The 6,462-nt window shown below is 49.8% G+C and overlaps 1 pseudogene; it reads left to right on the top strand.

The window, feature by feature from the left end:
- The first annotated feature begins 5,139 nt into the window (after window positions 1-5,139).
- On the top strand, window positions 5,140-6,190 carry LOC147722772 (uncharacterized; annotated as a pseudogene).
- The last annotated feature ends 272 nt before the right edge of the window (window positions 6,191-6,462 follow it).

Raw genomic sequence — 6,462 nt, 5'->3', positions numbered from 1 at the left:
AAAGATCCGGGCCTAAATCCATCGTTTTTTTGCACTCCACACCACCCTAGGTCAGACAATGGCTATATGCAAATCAGCCTTGACCCTGTGCCTCATGGGAACAGTCCAGCCCGAACTACCAAGCCATGTGGTTCCTAGACCGGAATCAAGCATCCAAGGACCGGTTTCTGGCTATCAGCTTTCTTCAGCCTGGATAGCTTGACTCCAGTGATGAGCCTGGGACTTACGTCTGAGCAGACCCAGCCCACTCGGGGTGAAAATTGCAAAAAACACAGTTGATGAACAGAATGCAGAACAATGTCTTACATTCACTCCAGTACAAAAATCTGGGCCTAAATCCATCGTTTTTTGCACTCCACACCACCGTAGGTCAGACAATGGCTATATGCAAATCAGCCTTGACCCTGTGCCTCATGTGAGCAGTCCAGCCCGAACTACCAAGCCATGTGTTTCCTAGACCGGAATCAAGCATCCAAGGACCGGTTTCTGGCTATCAGCTTTCTTCAGCCTGGATAGCTTGACTCCAGTGATGAGCCTGGGACTTACGTCTGAGCATACCCAGCCCATTCAGGGTGAAAATTGCAAAAAACACAGTTGATGGACAGAATGCAGAACAATGTCTTACATTCACCCCCAGTACAAGGATCTGGGCCTAAATCCATGGGTTTTTGCACTCCACACCACCCTAGGTCAGACAATGGCTATATGCAAATCAGCCTTGACCCTGTGCCTCATGGGAACAGTCCAGCCTGAACTACCAAGCCATGTCTTTCCTAGACCGGAATCAAGCATCCAAGGACCGGTTTCTGGCTATCAGCCTTCTTCAGCTTGGATAGCTTGACTCCAGTGATGTGGAGAGCCTGGGACTCACGTCTGAGCATACCCAGCCCACTCGGGGTGAAATTTGCAAAAAACACCGTTGATGGACAGAATGCAGAACAATGTCTTACATTCACCCCAGTACAAAGATACGGGCCTAAATCCATCGTTTTTTTTGCACTCCACACCACCCTAGGTCAGACAATGGCTATATGCAAATCAGCCTTGACCCTTAGCCTCATGGGAACAGTCCAGCCCGAACTACCAAGCCATGTCTTTCCTAGACTGGAATCAAGCATCCAAGGACCGGTTTCTGGCTATCAGCCTTCTTCAGCCTGGATAGCTTGACTCCAGTGATGTGGAGAGCCTGGGACTCACGTCTGAGCATACCCAGCCCACTAGGGGTGAAAATTGCAAAAAACACAGTTGATGGACAGAATGCAAAACAATGTCTTACATTCACCCCAGTACAAAGATCTGGGCCTAAATCCATGGGTTTTTGCACTCCACACCACCCTAGGTCAGACAATGGCTATATGCAAATCAGCCTTGACCCTGTGCCTCATGTGAACAGTCCAGCCCGAACTACCAAGTCAGGTCTTTCTTAGACCGGAATCAAGCATCCAAGGACCGGTTTCTGGCTATCAGCCTTCTTCAGCCTGGATAGCTTGACTCCAGTGATGTGGAGAGCCTGGGACTCACGTCTGAGCATACCCAGCCCACTAGGGGTGAAAATTGCAAAAAACACAGTTGATGGACAGAATGCAGAACAATGTCTTACATTCACCCCAGTACAAAGATCTGGGCCTAAATCCATCGTTTTTTTGCACTCCACACCACCCTAGGTCAGACAATGGCTATATGCAAATCAGCCTTGACCCTGTGCCTCATGTGAACAGTCCAGCCCGAACTACCAAGCCATGTCTTTCCTAGCCCGGAATCAAGCATCCAAGGACCGGTTTCTGGCTATCAGCCTTCTTCACCCTGGATAGGAAGACTCCAGTGACATGGGGAGCCTGGGACTCACGTCTGAGCATACCCAGCCCACTCGGGGTGAAAATTGCAAAAAACACAGTTGATGGACAGAATGCAAAACAATGTCTTACATTCACCCCAGTACAATGATCTGGGCCTAAATCCATGGGTTTTTGCACTCCACACCACCCTAGGTCAGACAACGGCTATATGCAAATCAGCCTTGACCCTGTGCCTCATGGGAACAGTCCAGCCCGAACTACCAAGCCATGTCTTTCCTAGACCGGAATCAAGCATCCAAGGACTGGTTTCTGGCTATCAGCCTTCTTCAGCCTGGATAGCTTGACTCCAGTGATGTGGAGAGCCTGGGACTCACGTCTGAGCATACCCAGCCCACTCGGGGTGAAATTTGCAAAAAACACAGTTGATGGACAGAATGCAGAACAATGTCTTACATTCACTCCAGTATAAAGATCCGGGCCTAAATCCATCGTTTTTTTGCACTCCACACCACCCTAGGTCAGACAATGGCTATATGCAAATCAGCCTTGACCCTGTGCCTCATGGGAACAGTCCAGCCCGAACTACCAAGCCATGTGTTTCCTAGACCGGAATCAAGCATCCAAGGACCGGTTTCTGGCTATCAGCTTTCTTCAGCCTGGATAGCTTGACTCCAGTGATGAGCCTGGGACTTACGTCTGAGCAGACCCAGCCCACTCGGGGAGAAAATTGCAAAAAACACAGTTGATGAACAGAATGCAGAACAATGTCTTACATTCACTCCAGTACAAAAATCTGGGCCTAAATCCATCGTTTTTTGCACTCCACACCACCGTAGGTCAGACAATGGCTATATGCAAATCAGCCTTGACCCTGTGCCTCATGTGAGCAGTCCAGCCCGAACTACCAAGCCATGTGTTTCCTAGACCGGAATCAAGCATCCAAGGACCGGTTTCTGGCTATCAGCTTTCTTCAGCCTGGATAGCTTGACTCCAGTGATGAGCCTGGGACTTACGTCTGAGCATACCCAGCCCATTCAGGGTGAAAATTGCAAAAAACACAGTTGATGGACAGAATGCAGAACAATGTCTTACATTCACCCCCAGTACAAGGATCTGGGCCTAAATCCATGGGTTTTTGCACTCCACACCACCCTAGGTCAGACAATGGCTATATGCAAATCAGCCTTGACCCTGTGCCTCATGGGAACAGTCCAGCCTGAACTACCAAGCCATGTCTTTCCTAGACCGGAATCAAGCATCCAAGGACCGGTTTCTGGCTATCAGCCTTCTTCAGCTTGGATAGCTTGACTCCAGTGATGTGGAGAGCCTGGGACTCACGTCTGAGCATACCCAGCCCACTCGGGGTGAAATTTGCAAAAAACACCGTTGATGGACAGAATGCAGAACAATGTCTTACATTCACCCCAGTACAAAGATACGGGCCTAAATCCATCGTTTTTTTTGCACTCCACACCACCCTAGGTCAGACAATGGCTATATGCAAATCAGCCTTGACCCTTAGCCTCATGGGAACAGTCCAGCCCGAACTACCAAGCCATGTCTTTCCTAGACTGGAATCAAGCATCCAAGGACCGGTTTCTGGCTATCAGCCTTCTTCAGCCTGGATAGCTTGACTCCAGTGATGTGGAGAGCCTGGGACTCACGTCTGAGCATACCCAGCCCACTAGGGGTGAAAATTGCAAAAAACACAGTTGATGGACAGAATGCAAAACAATGTCTTACATTCACCCCAGTACAAAGATCTGGGCCTAAATCCATGGGTTTTTGCACTCCACACCACCCTAGGTCAGACAATGGCTATATGCAAATCAGCCTTGACCCTGTGCCTCATGGGAACAGTCCAGCCCGAACTACCAAGCCATGTCTTTCCTAGACCGGAATCAAGCATCCAAGGACCGGTTTCTGGCTATCAGCCTTCTTCAGCCTGGATAGGAAGACTCCAGTGACATGGGGAGCCTGGGACTCATGTCTGAGCATACCCAGCCCACTCGGGGTGAAATTTGCAAAAAACACAGTTGATGGACAGAATGCAGAACAATGTCTTACATTCACCCCAGTACAAAGATCCGGGCCTAAATCCATCGTTTTTTTGCACTCCACACCACCCTAGGTCAAACAATGGCTATATGAAAATCAGCCTTGACCCTGTGCCTCATGGGAACAGTCGAGCCTGAACTACCAAGCCATGTCTTTCCTAGACCGGAATCAAGCATCCAAGGACCGGTTTCTGGCTATCAGCCTTCTTCAGCCTGGATAGGAAGACTCCAGTGACATGGGGAGCCTGGGACTCACGTCTGAGCATACCCAGCCCACTTGGGGTGAAAATTGCAAAAAACACAGTTGATGGACAGAATGCAGAACAATGTCTTACATTCACCCCAGTACAAAGATCTGGGCCTAAATCCATGTGTTTTTGCACTCCACATCACCCTAGGTCAGACAATGGCTATATGCAAATCAGCCTTGACCCTGTGCCTCATGGGAACAGTCCAGCCCGAACTACCAAGCCATGTCTTTCCTAGACCGGAATCAAGCATTCTGTCCATCAACTGTGTTTTTTGCAATTTTCACCCCGAGTGGGCTGCGTATGCTCAGACGTGAGTCCCAGGCTCTCCACATCACTGGAGTCAAGCTATCCAGGCTGAAGAAGGCTGATAGCCAGAAACCGGTCCTTGGATGCTTGATTCCGGTCTTGTAAAGACATGGCTTGGTAGTTCGGGCTGGACTGTTCCCATGAGGCACAGGGTCAAGGCTCATTTGCATATAGCCATTGTCTGACCTAGGGTGGTGTGGAGTGCAAAAAAACGATGGATTTAGGCCCAGATCTTTGTACTGGGGTGAATGTAGGACATTGTTCTGCATTCTGTCCATCAACTGTGTTTTTTGCGAGCTCCAAAAACAGGCTAACAGAACTGGAGGAGGGAAGAACTGTGATCCCCCCCTGACTGACCTGGAGGAGCTGGTGGGGTCCACCATTGAACCAGAGAGTGTCTTTGGACTGGGAGATGCAGATAGCTCAGCCAGAGCTGCCACCAGAAAAGGTAAGACGCATGCACAGCAATCACCCCCACCCCATCAGCCTTCCCTTTACCCTATGTGGCAAAGTTAACCACAGGCCAGTAGCGGTAGCACTATACAGGAGCAATGCATTATGGGACATGTAATCAGTAAATGAAGGACCATGTCATACAGCACAGCAAGCAACAAGTTAGGCAGATCATTTCAGACATAGTGAAGCGCAGACAACATGTACATTGTACAAGTGAAAATTATTTAATTGTAGTGGCTGTGAGGCAGCTGCACCAAGCTTATGTACGTTTATATGTCCACAGGCGAGACATCTCGCAGGCATACCAGGGAGACGGAAGTGACGGCACCAGAGAGGGATGACAGCCAGGAGCCAGGGCCAAGTGCAGAGAATGTCATAGAGGACACTGGTACACCAACTACACAGTCACCATCCCAAGCCCCAGAAATGTCTCCACATCTGCAGGCGTCCCCAGAACGTTCAGGTTCCCCTCTGCTACTGTCCTCACCTGAACTACCTGCATCACTGCCTCTGACAACTCCTGCATCACAAAAGAGCAGGAGGCATGTAGTTGCCCCACTTGTCCAAATGGAGTCATCAGCGGGTGACATGGAGGGGGATGCCACACCAACCTTGCCTGCGGAAGGTAGCCCTGCCACACAGCAGTCCAGTGCGGAGGTTGTCCGTACAGGTAGCAGACACCACAGGCACAGAGAAAGCATTAGAGCAGCTCATGTGGAGGGTCCCAGTGTCTTCCGTGGGCTTGAGGGTAGCATGGTGAAAATCCAAAGGATGCAGGGGAAGGCCATCCTGTCTGTGCAACGTCAGATGAGGAACCTGAACACAAATGTGGAAGATATAGGGAAGGGCATTAGAGAACTGGTCGATGTTAACAAGGAGATGGCTGCAGGGATGCGGGACATGACACAATCAGTGCAGCTTCTGTGCAGCAAACTGGACCAGGACATGTTAGCAAGGCACAAGGAGAGGCAGCGTGCGCAGCAGCAAAGTAAAGCAATAAACCGCCTGGCCACAGCCACTTCCCTGCTATGCAGATGATGCATTAACATTCAAGAGGGACTCACCCACAACAGCAATGAGGTGTCTAGGGGCATTTGCTAGTTTGACCAGTGCTGTAGAGCTGATGATGAATGCACACACAGCACAAACTGTTGCCCTGGACGTCCCAGAAAATGAGGAAAGCACCAGTAGGAGCAGCATGACAAGCCCCCTTGTTGTGGAGACACGGAGGAGCAGCAGGCACCATGGTGAGCCAACAGCCCAAACGCACAGTGAAGAAAGCCAGCCACTTACATCTGGCACTGGTAGGCGTGGGCGGAAATGACTTTTTCAGTTAATGGGGAAGTGACCCAGGACTACCATTATTACATGGATGACATTTGTGTTGCACATTTGTGCTTTTGAATACCTGCGTAATGCCAAATATTAAACTACTTTGGGTGCATACTCCACCTGTCTGTGTCTCTTTACTTACCTAAAAGTAGTTGCGTGTGATCTCTGCCCGTCTGTGTCTGCCATCTGTTGGTGTAGCAACTCCTGCTGTGTTGGGTTCAGGCAGTGCATGTTCATCATCATGGTCCTGATAGTCGCTCAATT

This window comes from Lissotriton vulgaris, chromosome 4_1 (genome assembly GCF_964263255.1).
Source record: "Lissotriton vulgaris chromosome 4_1, aLisVul1.2, whole genome shotgun sequence".
Taxonomy (NCBI): Eukaryota; Metazoa; Chordata; class Amphibia; order Caudata; family Salamandridae; genus Lissotriton; species Lissotriton vulgaris.
Note: the sequence above shows the minus strand (reverse complement) of the source record. Positions and strands in the feature narration are given on the sequence as shown.